Genomic DNA, 15363 nt, shown 5'->3' on the forward strand with positions numbered 1-15363 from the left:
GTACTGGGTGATCTAATCATAATAATGGAATAATGAGGTGTGATCCCTGAGTGTGAAGGGCTCACAGTCTTAAGGAAGAGAAAAATTTACCAACAAATCATGAGTCTAATGTAGTCTGTGCTGTAAAAGATGTGTGTGTGTGTGCATATGTGCACATGTGTGCACAGACATATACATATACAATCATACATATACATATCTATACACATACACACACATACAAACACACACACGTGCGCGTCTGTAGGAACAGAGCAAAGGCAGGGACTTAGAAGTTGGGTGATTTCACGTAAGAGTGACAGTAAGCTGCATGAGGAGAAGGGGCTGAGTCTGTTTCAATCCCCATGCATCCCGGGCCTGGCAGGCCACGACATATTTGTTGAATAACTGCATGCATGAAAATGAGATGTAATCTGGTTGTAAAGGATCAATGGGGGTTCACCAGGTGGAGAAGAGAGGCTGGGACATTTATTCCTGGCAGCAGGAACAGCACGTACAAAAGTAAGGAGCACACACAATTTTGCAGTGTGTTGAGGAAGGCTTTGGAAGGTTGGGCTCAGAAGGGGGTTGCCTGTGGGCTAGTAACAGGACATGAGGTTACAAAAGATAGATTTTGGCCAGGTTCATGGGCTTCCAATGCCAGGGGGTTTGAGTGACATGTGACCTGCAGAGTTCTTTTAGTGTGGGCTTTTGACTTGTTTAATAGAGCTCTGGAGGCCTTACTTATTCACAGCTATTAGGCCCAAAATAATTTAACATGAGTACTTAACAAATAAAAGGGTAACAATGGAAACTCCACTAGGAAAGGATATCATGGGTAGTCCCCATTTTAAGGGAAATAAAAATGTTACCAACCTAAATTAGAAGAGAATTAAGAATGAATGATGCTAAACAACAGGTGGTCAGATTGAACTGGAGTCTGGGAACCTGCCTGGAGGCAGGACGTTCTTTTGCCTGTGAGAGTCTGTTGGTCTCCTAGGAGAACTGAGAGTAAGACGAAATGTGAGGCATCCTTGGAAATGAGATTTTTCATCCCATCCCATTAAGAGGTGAGAGTCTATTTCCTGGCTCCTTGAATCTGGACTGGCCTTATGACTTCTGTTGGAACAGAAATGATGGAGTGCCAGTTCCGAGCCGAAGCCTCAAGAGACCTTGCTTGCTTACATTCACTCCTTGTAACACTACTACCACTGTGTGACCAAGTCCAGGCTCGCCTGATGGTTGTCACCCCAGTTGAAACCTGACCAACCTGTGGACATGTGGCTGAGGCCATCCTAGACCAGCTAGCCCCTAGCAGACTCACCAGCTGACACACGAGCAAGCTGAGCTGAGCCCAGCCTAGTTAAGCAGAACTTCCCGGGCAACCAGAAGACTCATGAGACAGAATAGGTGGTAGTTGCTTTAAGGCAAAAAGAAAGGAAGGAAGGAAGAAAAGAAAGAAGGAAGGAAGAGCAAATGTGATAGAAAACGGCGAGGATGAGTTACCTACCATCTAGCTCTCACTGTGAGGTGGCTTCTGGGCTTTACATACCTTATTTCACTTAGTTCTTGGTTGCATCAAATTGGTTCATAAATGCATCAAATCTCTCTTCAAAGGAAAGTTTGATTCCAAAAATTTCCTACTTGATTTGCCAAGCTGTATGCCAGAAGGATTTTATACAAAGGTCTTAGAATCAGAAAAATCTGGATTTGAATTCCAAATTCACCTCTGACCATCTGTATAACCTTGAGTAACATATTTAACACAAACCCCAATGCCAATATCTGCATCGGAAAAGTGGGGTTAAATAATACATACACCTCGGAATACTATTCAGCCATAAAAAGAAGGAAATCCTGCCATTTGTTACAGCATGACTGGAACTTGAGGGCATTATGCTAAGTGAAATAAGTCAGAGAAAGACAAATACTGTATGATTTCATTTATATGCAGAGTCTTAAAAAAAAACCCAGACTCATGGAAAAAGAGATCAGATTTGTGATTTCCAGAGGCAGGTGATGGGGAGTGAGGGAATTGGATGAAAGTGGTCAAAAGGTACAAACTTCCAGTTATTACTGGATTGTATGTAACTGGGGATATAATGATACCACTGGGGATGCAGTGCATGACTTGATGACTATAGTTAACACTGCTATATGGTATATTTAAAAGATGCTAAGAAAGTAGATCTTGAAAGTTCTCACAACAAGGAAAAAAACATTTTTTTCTCTCTCTTTTTTATATCTATATGAGATGATGGATGATAACTAAACTTATTGTGGTAGTCATTTTGCAACATATGTAAGTCAAGTCATTATGCTGTGCCCCTTGAACGTATAGAGTGCTGTACGTCAATTGTATCTCAACAAAACGGAAAGAAAAAAATCAATACCTACACATCCTATTGGAGTGAGGAGTACATGACCTAACTTAACCCCAGTGCCTGTCACAGTGCCTGCATGAACCAGGGCGCAGCGGTCACAGCTGCCATTATCATTGCCACTTGTGAATTTAAACAAGGTATAAACTGGGGAAAAAGAGGTTTTTAGCAGAGGTTCTCAACCTGTTTCCAGTGCACACCCTGATGACTTCGTGCATGGCACACGCGCTCCATGGGCCTTCCCAGGCTGATATTTAACTTCTGGTACCTCATTTTCCGTCACATGAGGGACATATCAGAGAGTGAAAGTGACGCCATAGGCACAACCTTCAAACCTCTCAGTTATAAATGGAGACTGAACGGTTGCAAATTTGAATAATTACCAACAAACTACTGGCAGCAACCTGACATCTCAGAACCCAGCAGGGTGCTGTATATCAGCCCTCTGTAGGTTTAATCATGGTGCTGAGAAAACCACCTCTCTCCCCGTCTGCTCCCTGGACTGTCAGCTCCCCTTGGGCAAAGGCTACGTGAATTCTTCTGTGTTCTTGGCATGTAGCTCATTGTCTGGCGCATTAACAGTAACTGATAAATACTTGTTGAATGGACTGTCCTCCCCTACCCCAAGGGAGTGACAGGCCACAGGTTTTCTCCCCTGAGGAAATTGGAGAGCCCTACAGCACTGAAAGGGAGGAACTGGACAGAGTGCCATGGTTTGAAGGATAAACAGCAGCTTCTCGTCAGCAGCTCAACCATCCTTCCGGCTTTATCAGCCCAATAAGAATCAAAGAAAGGGGCTTTGTTACCCAAGTGGAATATTACCAATGGCTCAGTTCCCAATCTAAAGCTAGAAAGACATTTAGTGTCTTTTCAAGTTCTTGTCTAAACTCTCTCTTGAGTTTCAAGTCCTAGAGTCTGCTTTCCTCATTGAAAAATTTCCTGGTATGAAGAGATGGGACAACGAGCTTTAAATAACGTAAGTAGATAAATACTTAGACTATTAGATGGTGATGAATATTAAACAAAAAAGCAGAGAACAGGAATCAGGAGTATGGAGGGGGAATGCAATTTTGCATAAGAGGGTCAGAGAAGCATTCAGTAATAAGGTGAACTTTGAGTAAAGATCTGAAGAGGGGGAGGGAGGGAGCCAGGTGCTATCTGATGTAGAGTGCCCCAGGCAGAGGGAACAGCTGGTGCTAAGGCCCTGAGGTGTGAGCATGTTTAGCATGGCTGAAGATCATCAATGAAACCCCTGCGGCTGGGTCAGCGAGAGCTAGGCAAGAGCAATAGGGGGTGATGTCAGGGAGGTAATGGGCCTGTCAGGTCACAGAGGGCCTGGTGGGCCACGGCGAGGGTGTCGGCTTTTGCTCTGCGTGAGATGGGAGCGTTTTGAGCAGAGGAGTGCTAAGGTCTGACTTGGAGTTTGATGGAATCACTCTGGTTGTTCTGTGACAACAAAGTGAGAGAGGACAAAGGTAAGAGAGGAGAGGCCAGTTAGGAGCCACCAGGGGAAGGCTGATGGTAACCTGGAAGATGGTGAGAAGTGGCTGGATTCTGGATACACTTTGAAAGTAGAGCTGACGGCTTTGCTGGTAGCTCAGACGTGCAGTGGGAGAGGAACCTCCTTCGAATGGAGCTCCCTTCTCTCAAGCTTAGGCCTGTTACATGTGAAAGGAGGTGGTCATTATATCACTGGGGGTATAGATAGATGCCTACCCATTTTAGTAAATCCTTTTATGGACTTGACTCAATTTTCCTTTTGGAAACCGTTTCTAAGTTTAGTGCTATCTGTAGCTATCATTGAATGTGCAGCCTTCTATCAGCAAGTCACAGAAGGTCAGCCGGGAAGGAACTTGGAGGTCAAATGAGCCAGGGTGCCCACAGCGTGGGGGAGGTCTCCGGTGCTTAGCCCAGGCATTCCAGATGATACATAGTAGTGGTTGTTACCGTATCCCATTTGAGAAAGCAATTCCCTTTTCAATCCTATTTTCATTACATATCAAGAAGCAATTTGAGCGTGGTGGTAAATCTTAAGCACTTCTTGAACACTTCCTTATTTACCTTTCCAACCAAGAAAGATGGGCCTTGGGGTCAGAGGCATAGCAGGCAACAAGATCTCACCAGAATTTAATAACATGGTTTTGAATTCACTAAGTATACTTATTTTTTCCAAAAGCATATTTATTTGTGGACTCACATTTATTTAGTTTTTGGACTCATATTAGTGTAGTTACACCAAATGACTCTAACATTTGATTCAAATAATTCTTAAAAGCATTAGAATGATGGCAGATATTCTCTTGTGTGTTTGATTTTTTAAAAAAAACATTTATTGATGTATACATTCATATGCAAAAGTACACATAAGTATACAGTTTGATGGTTTTTCACAAAGTGAACAACCTGTAACCACTGCTCAGATGAAGACAGAAAGTATTAAAAGTGTCTCAGAAGTTCCCTTCTTTGTAACTGTTTCTCCTCTCCCCACCCCCAACAAAAGACACTACTGTCTTGACTTCTAATATCTTAGATAAGCTTTGCCAGTTTTCAAATTTATGTAACTGAAATTATCCAGTATAAATTCTTTGTGTTTGGCTTCTTTCAAGCCATGTTACATTTCAGTTTCGTCTGTATTGTTTATGTAAGATTAATTCATTCTTTTTCATTGCTGTGTATTACTCCATTGTAGTAATACATAAAAATTTATTTACCCACTCTATTGTGGATGGACTCTGTTTCCAGTTTTTGGTTAGTAGTTACAGGTGGCTATGAACATTCATTTGCATGTCTATACATTTCTGTTAGGTACACAGTTTTCAGCCGTTCTTGTAGGTGTGTAGTGATATCTCACGGTGGTGTGGATTTACATTTCTCTGGTGATTAATGGAATGGAGTACCCCCTTTTTTGTTTCCTGGTCGTGGGATATTTTTGAAGTACCTAGTCAAGGCTCTCGCCATTTTTTAAATTGACTTGTAAATGTCCTTTATATATTCTGCATACCAGGTCTTTTTTAGGTAATTGCATTGTAAATACCTTCTTTCACTCTGTGATTTGCTTTTTTTTTTTTTTTTTTATGAGGAAGATCATCGCTGAGCTAACATCTGTGCCAATCTTCCTCTATTTTATGTGGGATGCCACCACAGCATGGCTGGTGAGCTGTGCTATGTCTGTGCCCAGGATCTGAACCTGTGAACCCTAGGCTGCAGAAGCAGAGTGTGCAAACTTAACCACTATGCCACTGTGCTGGCACCTGTGGTTTGCTTTTTGACATTGTGGTCCAATTTGTCAATATCTTTCTTTGTCATTGTCGCTTTTTTTGGTCTTATTTAAGAAATCTTTGCCTACCCTATGATTATAAAGATATTCTCTTATGTTATCTTCTAGAAGATGCTTTATTGTTTAACCTTTCAGATTCAAGTCTATAATCTATCTGGAACTGATTTTAGCATATGGTATAAAACAGGGAGTCAGAATTCGTGTACATCAGCAACTGAGAAAAGCCATCATTTCCCCTCCTGCTTTGCAGTGTTGTCTTTGTTGGGAATCAAGTGCCTGCGTGTTTCTGGGCTTTTTATTTTGTCCCACTGGTCTACTATGTAACCTTGAGACAGGACTGCATTATCTTAATGACTAATGAAGTTGAACATCTTTTTATGTGCGTTGTTGGCCATTTGTACATCTTCTCTGTAGAAAAATCTATTCAAATACTATGCCAATTTTTTAAATTAGGTTTTCTTTTTATTGTTTACTTGTAAGAGTCCTTTATATATTCTGGTTACTAGACCTTTATCAGATATCTGATTTCAAATATTTTCTTCCATTCTGTGTGTTGTCCTTTCAAGCATGAAACTCTTTATTTTTTGTGCAACCCAACGTATCTGTTTTTTCTTTTGTTATTCATTCTTTTGGTGTCATATTTAAGAGACTGTTGCCCAATACATGGTCATAAAGATTTACATCTATGTTTCCTTCTAAGAGTTTTATAGTTTAAGCTTTTACGTTTAGATCTTTGAGTTAATTTTTGTACATTGTGTGAGGTGCAGGTCCAAATTCATTCTTCCGTGTGTAGATATTCAGTTGTCCCAGCACCATTGGCAGAAAGACTATTCTTTCCCCGACTCAATGGTCTTGATACCCTTCTTGAAATCCAATTGATCACAAGTGAGTGGGTTTATTTCTGGACTTTCAATTTCCTTCCATATGTCCTTATGCCAGTACTACACTGTTTCGATTAGTGTAGAATTGTAGTAAGTTTTGAAATTGGGAAGTGTGAGTCCTCCAATTTTGTTATTTTTCAAAATTGTTTTGGCTATTTGGGGTCCCTTGCATTTCCAGATAAGTTTTAGGATCAGCCTGTCCATTTCTGCAACAGAAGCAGTTGGAATTTTTATAAAGATTGCATTGAATCTGTAGATCAATTTGGAGAGTATTGCGATCTTAACAGTACCAAATCTTTTAATCCATGAATACAGATGCCCTTCTATTTATTTACATCTTCTTTAATGTCTTTCAAAAATATCTTATAGTATTCAGTGTACAAGTTTTCTACTCCTTGTTAAATTTTTCCTAAGCATTTCATTCTTTTTGACATTATTGTAAATGGAGTTGTTTTCTTAATTTTATTTTTTGCATGTCAGACTTCTAACCTACAGAACTGTAAGATCATAAATTTGTGTTGTTTTAAGCTACTAAGTTTGCGGTAATTTGTTACAGCAGCCACAGCGAATTAATATACTCTGTGTGATTTTAATTCTTTGACATTTGTTTTGATGTGCTTTATGGCCCAACAAAGGATCAATTTTAGTAAATGTTCCATGTATAGTTGAAAAAAATATGTATTCTATAGTTATTGGGTCAACTGTTTATACATATATGTAAAATCATACTTGTTAGTTATGTTGTTCATATCTTATATATCCTTACTGAGTTTTTGTCTGCCTGTTACATCAGTTATTGAGGAAGTATGTCAAATTGATTGTAAATTGGACTACTATAACTTTTATTTCTATCAATGTTTGTTTTAGATATTTTTAAGGCTCTGTTATTAGGTGTATACATTTAAAATTGTTACATCCTCCTGACGAATTAACTCTCTCATGGTTATCAAAAGTCTCTAACTCTAGTAAACTTCTTGCCTTAAAGTGTATTTGATGTATTAGTTTAGCTATACTTACTTTCTTCAGTCAATGTTTGCATTGTGTGTATTTTTTCATTTTCAACTTTTCTGTGCCCTTATATTCAGGGTATCTGTTGTAAGCAGCAGGTGATTGTTTGATAATCCAGTTGGACATTTTCTCTTTAAATTAGAGTATTTAGTAATTCAATCTACTATCTTACAATTTTCTTCTATTTTCACAACTTTTCTATTTTAATTTTTTTCTCTTTTGTCTTCTTTCAAGTTCACAAATTTATTACTCTTTTCAGTCCCCTTAGTAGCTTGTTAGATAGCATTTCTTTGTTTTCTTCTTTTAGAGATTGCGCTAGAGAATAAAACATGCCTCCTTAACTTATTACAGTATGATGTAAATTGATCCTCTTCCTACTTCCTGGACAACATAGGACCCTAAGAATACTTACTCCATTTATCTTTGTCCACATTCTTTTTTTTTTATTGAGGGATAATTAATATATAACATTATATTAGTTTCAAGAGTACAACATAATGTTTGGTATTTGCATATTTTGTGAAATGATCACCACAATAAATCTAGTTAACATCTATCACCATCCATAGTTACAAATTTTTTATTCTTGTGATGAGAACTTTTAAGATCTATTCTCTTAGCAACTTCCAAATATGTAACACAGTATTATTAACTATAGTCACCATGCTATACATTTTATCCCCACGACTTACTTGGTTTATAACTGGAAATTTTTATCTTTTGACCCCATTCACCCATTTTGCTTGCCCCTTGCCCCCCCCACCTCTGGCAACTGCCAGTCTGTTCTCTGTATCTATGAGTTTGTTGTGTGTGTGTTTTTTTTAGGGTTTCACATGTAAGTGAGATCATTTGGTATTTGTCTTCTTCTGTCTGACTTAATTTACTTAGCATAATGCCCTCAAGGTCCATCCATGCTGTTGCAAATGGCAACATTTCCTTCTTTTTTAAGGCTGAGTAATGTTCCATTGTATTAACACATTTTCTTTATCCATTCATCCATCAACGAACACTTAGGTTGTTTTCATATCTATTCCCCTCTACACTTTCATGACATTGTTGAACTTATTTTAGTTCTACATATATCTTACATTGCACAAGAAATTATTATTATTTTGTGCAGCCAATATTTATTTGGTTTTACTCATATATTTGCACTTCCCATGTCTTTATTCTTTTCTGTGTTTCCATGCTTCCATTTGACATCATTTTCTTCTCCCCCAAAGAATTTTCTTTAGTATTTCTTCTAGTGCATTTCTGTTGGATATGTATTCTCTCAGGTTTTGTTTGTTTGAAAATATTTTTATTTCATGTATATTTTGAAGGATGTTTTCACTGAGGGTAGAGTTCTAAGTTGACAATTGTTTGCCTTCAGCAGGTTGAAGATGTTATTTCATCGTTCCTTGGCTCCTATCATTTTTGTTCAAAAGTCAGTCTTCATCATTACTGTTGCTCTTTTGAAGATAATATGTTTCTTTTCCTAGGCTAATTTCAAGATTTTCTGTCTTTGTCTTTAAATAGTTTTACTATGATATGCCTAATCGTGGTTTTCTTTAACCTGTTTGGAATTGTAAAGATTTTTAAATTTTTAGCTTGATGTCTTTGGTAAGTTTGGACAAAAATTTGAGCAAATATCTATTGAAGTATCACACCTCTCGATTCTCTCTTGTTTCTCCTACAGGATCTCCAAATACATATATGTTAGAGCTTTTCACCAAGTCCCACATCCCTCTTTTGCTCCTTTGTACATTAACTATACTTTTCTTTTGGTTTGGCTTTCCATGCTCAGTCTAAATATTTTCCACTGACCTATATTCCTGTTTATAGATCCTCTTTTCTACACTGTCTTATCTGCCATAACCCTTATCTATTATTTTTGGTTATTGTATATTTCAATTCTAGAGTTGCCTTTTTCATTTTGTAAAGATTCTAGTTCTTGTGAAATTCTGCATCTTGTCGTCTACTTTCTTGAGCTTATTAATCATGGATGTTTTGAAGTCTGATAACTCCAATATCTAATTTACATATGGGTCTAGTTTTTTGCTTAGTTTTTGGTTATTTGATTATGTCTCCTGACATGCCTAGTAATTTTTGGTAAATGCTGGACATAATATTGACAAATTATAGAGCCAATTTGAAGCTCTGGATTATGTTATCTTCTTCCAGAGAAAATTACATTTTCTTTTGCTTCTGTCAGGTGTTTCGAGTATGGTAGATCATTTGGTTACACCTGGATTTGAGCTGGCTTGAAACCTGGCTTTAGTCTTTGTGAGGGTTGAGCTGTTTCTACTTCATTCTTGCTTCTAATGTGTAGCTCGTTCACGGTCCCAGTTGGAAATCTGGAGTGTTTCCCAGGGCCCCTCTCTTTGGTGGACCCCAAACCTCAATTTTTGTTATCATGAGACTGTTGACTTTTGAGCCTCTGGGTCCTATGAAGTTTACAAATCAGCAAATGCCTGGAGGAAAACAGTGCTTTAAATACTAGACTTATTTCAAATGCTTTCCTTCTTTCTTGGCTCTTGGCTCTTCAGGTCCTAGCTGCCTTAGTATCTCTCCAATGTCTTTAAACAGAAGTTCTTTGTTTTTATTTTTACATTTTATATATTTTATCCAGATTAAGTTGTTCTTGGCAAAGGGGTTGGTCTGAAGCAAACTAGTCTATCATGACTAAAAGCAGGAGTCCTTTGTACTTATTTTTGTCATTACCTTCTATTTTAAGACCAGTGATTCTAGCTTTTCTTTTATATTAGTCAAATAACTTCCTTTCTAAGTAAATGTATTTATTATGAGAAATGTACAAGTTGTAGCAAATTCAACAAATAGTATAGTAAATACTCATTTCCCTCCCCAATAAATTCAAGTAAAAAAGAGTTGCTGTGAATGAAGGTGGTAAGTAAGTAGCAGTACAGATGGTGCTTGGAGACGGCAAAAATGGTGGTGATGGGGTTCAAACAACTTTTATAGAGAGAGAAACAGAGACCCACAAAAGTCATTGTCTTGCCTAAAATTACCCAGAATATGTATGGTAGAGCTGATATGATAAATCAGGTCTCGCCATTCTTAATTCAGTCCCTTATTTGCTCTAACATAGAGCTCCAGGGGCTCTTCTCCCTCCCTGACTGGCTCTCAGATAGACTTCATTTCTGTAGTTTATTTTCCATTTTGGCCTGAATTCTTCCGTATGTATCCTAAGCCTATTTTTATAATTGTCTTTTAGTTATGGGATTGTAAAAAGCAAAGTATGTCTAGGCCTAACCCATGAGTGCGTTTCTGTGGGGTGTATATGCGTGTGTGTGTGTGTATGTGTCAAATCCCCATCAGTTTTTACTAGCAGTTTCTATATAATGTTTGAGCCCACGAGATTCAGCGTGATTGATCCTTCTAAATGCTCAGCTCCTTTTAAAACTGCATACAAAAGAAGGGCCAGTTCTGTGGAATTTATTGTTACTAAATCTCCTCTCCATTTGCTTAATTGTATTATTTGCCTGGGGGATGCTGTTTAAATGTGGAGCCAAGTCAGCTAAATGAAACATGATCCTGGCGCAAGAAAATAATGATGTGTCTCTTTTGCTAAATAACAGCCTCCCCCTCATCTCCAGATGCTTGGAACCACACCCTCATTTTTTTTGAGGCATAGGAGGGTGGTGCTGGGCTTGGTCTTGGCTGTCAAGCGCATGGGCCAGGGAGTGGGCAGACCAGTGCAGTGGGAACTGGAGCTCACAGTTGGAGAGCGAGCAGACCCTGAGGATGCTGTGAGTGACTGGAGAGACGAGACGGAGTCACTGGCCTTCCCTCTGCTCCTGGATTTAGGCCACATCTCACCCCCAGGCCAACCAAGCAGCTGAAAATTCAAAGCTCTAGATTAGCCCTTTAGTAGGGAAAACTGTCACGGTTGGAGGGACCTGCAAGAGGATCATCTCCTTCCTTCTTTTCTGGAAAGATTCCTGGGACCCAGTACTTAAAATGTCTAGATTAGTGTTTTTTCAACCATGTCATTAATAGAAACTTCCACAGCCTACCTTTCTGGTCTCTTTGACCTTCCCTTTTGGGGCCCTCTAAGGTCAAATGAGAGCATGGTATGCAGCAAAGACCACTCTACTAATATTTCCTGAGTGCCCACTCTGTGCCTGGTTCTGGCCTAGGCAGTGAGCAAAACCATAAGGGCCCACCCTTGTGGGGTTGACATTTAGGGTGGGGTGGGCTAAGAAAAGATAAATAAGTAAAATATGTGGATGGCACGATGAATGGAAAATGTTATGCAAAAAAGTAGAATGAGGGAGGGAGGCAGGGAGGGCTGCCATGTTAAATGGGTGGTCAGGGAAGGCCTCCCTGAGGAGGTGAAGGGGATGGACCCTGTGGTTTGGGGTGTAGGAAGAGGTTATAAGTGTCTGCTAAACTGGTGGACTTGAATGCTAGTGCATGTCAGAACTGTGGTAACACGCGGTCCCCTGGGCCCCATCGGCGATTCTGATTCATTAGGTCTAAGGCAGGGCCTGGCAGTCTGCTTTCCTAGAAATCTCCCTAAGCGATTCTGATGTGAGGATCAAAACTAACTTTTTTTTTTCTTCTAATCTTTGAACTTTCTATTCTTTGAAGGCCTAAAAAAGAATTATTTTTAGGATAAGTGATTTTCAAATTCCAGAGAGAAAGGATTTTCCTGTAGACTGTCACCTTCTTGGCAAATGTAGTCCCCAGTACATGAAGGAGGGAAATGAGCAATTATTGAGTGCCTGCTGTGTGCTGGGTGCATTCTCCACATGCTGTCTTATTTGGTCCTCCTGACACTCCTGGAGATAAGCATCAAGTGAGCACAGTGAGGCCTAGAGAGGCCAGGGGACTCACTGGTTTAAAGGAATAGACTCCACATTCAGTGCTCATTCCACTTTGCTATGAGCTTTGGGCATGGAGAGGCGAATATGCGGTTGGCTTGGTCTCCCTCCTCAGCCAGGGCTAGCACCTTCACCTAGCTGATCCCAGCTTTGCTGAGGCTAGTTGGACTCTTGGTGAAAAATTTTCTCAAGAAGAGTTTCTGGAATAACTCCTGAGTGTCAGGCATTTTGAAAAACTGCTGATTTTCTCAATTAAAAGGGATCTCAGAGGTCCTGTAAGTTCCTAGGAGAAGGAAAAATGTGTTGTGTCTGCCACCATCCTTTCCACTTCCCTCCATATCTGTGGGAAGCATCGATAACTGATGGTGGCATCTTTCTTGAAGAACCCACGTGCAATCTCAGGACCCTCCTCAACTCAATGCCCTAGTTAATGGCTACTGATTTATTGAATACGCTCACAGAGAAGAAACCTATTTGCCATCCATTATCTGGACAATTCTTTTTTTTAACACATCAGAAAATCAGGGCTCAATGGGATCATTGTTTATGAAAGACACCTAGTTAGTAGCAGAGCTGGATATCATTTCAGACCATTGCTTTTTTACTAGCCACGTTAGTGGTTAGGAATCTCACTCCTCAAACTCAGGTATTTAAGATGTATAGCTGTAAACAACCATCAACCACACTCAATCTTGGAATCAAGCCATTTCTGCCTGGTGGCAGAAACATAGCATGAGCTTCTCCCTTTGGAGCTGTGCCAAATTCTGGGAGCGAGCAGAGGGCCAACGCCTGGGTAGACCTCCATAGTCCCTCCTTGGTCACGTCTCTCTGTGCTGGCATCTACTGATGCTACCTCATTCTCTAGTCTTTAATCATCGTCTGCTGGCTTGCTGCTATCCAAGTACGTGTTCCTCATCTCGTCTGATCGTTGCTCTGGAGTCTTGCAACTTGCTGCTAAGTCATTTCCTATTGCCATTTGCAAGGTCCCTTCACATCCAACTCTCTCTCCTTCAGCCACTGGCCCTGCGTCCTTGCTGCTCTCCAAGGATGAGGGATCTTTCTGTTGTCTGTGTGTCCTTCCTGGATAGAGGTATTTTGAGGGGTTGTCTCAGGCTTGATTTGTCCAGTCCACTGAGAAGTCACCTTTTCTCTGGTGTCCTGTTGTTTTCCTGGCCTCCCCTTAGCATCTGGGGCCCAGGATTCATCTAGTCTCAGACCTTATACGTCAAGCAGGGGATCTGAGGTCTCTTCTCCCTCTGCTGGCACTCAGCCTGGGATGGAGTGGGAGACTGGTGCTGGGTCCCCTTCCTAACAATGCACTGTATCCACGTTCAGGCTTGTTCCCCACCCATGCCGTCCACCTGCTGAAGCCTTTAATCCTGCTCAGGTCGGAAGCTTTCCCACTGCAGAGCCATCGCCTCTTCTTCCACATCTGTTGTTATACAGGAGTCCTTTCCTCTCTCAGCTCCCCACAGTGGGGAGAACTGAAAACATAGGTTTTCAGACTTTGAAAGCCAGGAAAAGTTTCTTGTTTCTTTCTCTGTTGACTTATCTTGTCCTGAGGCAATGACCTGGAGGTGACCTTACCTGAATGGAGAAAAGGCCAAGGGAACAGTGGAGAAGAAATAAAAAGAAGAACGCACTCTTTCAAAACATTATGTCACATCGAGTTGCCTCAGAATTCTAGAGTTCAAAACTGAGTTTCACTTTGAGGTTGACAGACTATGGTCCATGGGCCAAATCTGGCCTGGTGCCTGTTTCTGTATGGCTTGCAAACTAAGAAAGCTTTTCACTTTTCAAATGGTTATATTTAAAATGGTTGTGAGGCAACTCTATAATATCCTCTACCTGCTTCTTGGCCCATAAATTCTAAAATACTAATTATCCAACCTTCTAAGAAAAAGCTCGCTGACCCTGGTTTAGAGCCCAGGTGGAGGTGGGTATTTGCTCTTGCGCTCTGAGGCTCCTGGAAGAGGAGATTCTGGGTTTGCCTCTGCTTATCCACATTCCAACTCTTTAAAATATCATTGGCTGCTCTGCCCTCACCGGCTGGTCTCAGTTCCAGGTTGGTTGAAGAGGATAAAACCTCAGAAAAGTTGATGAGGGAGACTCTTCCTAAGAAAAATCCCCTTCAGCATTACTATTGCTGTTAGTGATCCCCGGGAGCAGACATTATGTCTTTGGGGAGCTGCTTTCAACTAGCAGTGACACGTGGAAAATCTACTATGGAAATGAAGTTTCCTGCCTATAAGCTTGCATTTTGGCATCGTCCCATGGAATACATTGGGAAACAAATGTAATTCTCACAATTCTGTTCTCCCGACAAGAAACTATGTCACTTGAGTCAATGAATAATATATGTTGCTATACATTTTTAATAAAATGAACAAATTGTTTCTGAGTATTTGGAAGACTTAATTCTTCATTTGCTAGTTCATTTTGAAACCATTGCAGTTCTGCGTATTACTCCATATAAAGACGTGAAATTAACCATCATATTTTCTGCTGCGGTCTGAAAGTTGAACAAGTTAATGTTTCACCCAAATTAGCTTCTTTCCCTTCACATTTGCTCTCTCATTAACCTTCCCTATTTAGCCTGCAATAAAAATTACATCATGATCAAATTCAAGGAAGGTTTTTGTGTAAGCCGTGCCTAACATAGATATTTATTACTTGGCTCAAGGGGCAGGAGTTAGATTTATTTGGATAATTTGTTCACAATTTATGCTGTGACTATTTTAGACTCTTGAACATACAAACTCATGCTCTCATGTCAACCCATTGCCATAGTGATGTGCACATCGACTACACCCTGAGAGTTGGGTTTTGCTGATGTCTGTAAACTGAGATCTTTGAGCAAATCTTTTTGGAAAAGCCAATCTTTGCTATCAACTGGGAGAATTCATCTTAGTTTTGGTTAAGCTGCTGGCCAAACCAATTTGGTTATTTCTGCTTTCTCATTGTAGAGTATATAGTGATTATAATATTGAAGATTATCCTTTATACAGAGT

The 15363-nt window shown here is 40.0% G+C and overlaps 1 long non-coding RNA gene across 1 annotated transcript in view; it reads left to right on the plus strand.

Moving 5' to 3' along the window:
• The first annotated feature begins 2980 nt into the window (after positions 1-2980).
• LOC111768323 (uncharacterized) overlaps positions 2981-15363 on the plus strand; it is a 140364-nt gene continuing 127981 nt past the window's right edge. Inside the window, exon 1 of the long non-coding RNA XR_002800568.2 lies at positions 2981-3336. This is a non-coding gene — a long non-coding RNA (uncharacterized lncRNA). The remainder of the gene's footprint in view (positions 3337-15363) is intronic.

This window comes from Equus caballus, chromosome 16 (genome assembly GCF_041296265.1).
Source record: "Equus caballus isolate H_3958 breed thoroughbred chromosome 16, TB-T2T, whole genome shotgun sequence".
Lineage (NCBI taxonomy): Eukaryota > Metazoa > Chordata > Mammalia > Perissodactyla > Equidae > Equus > Equus caballus.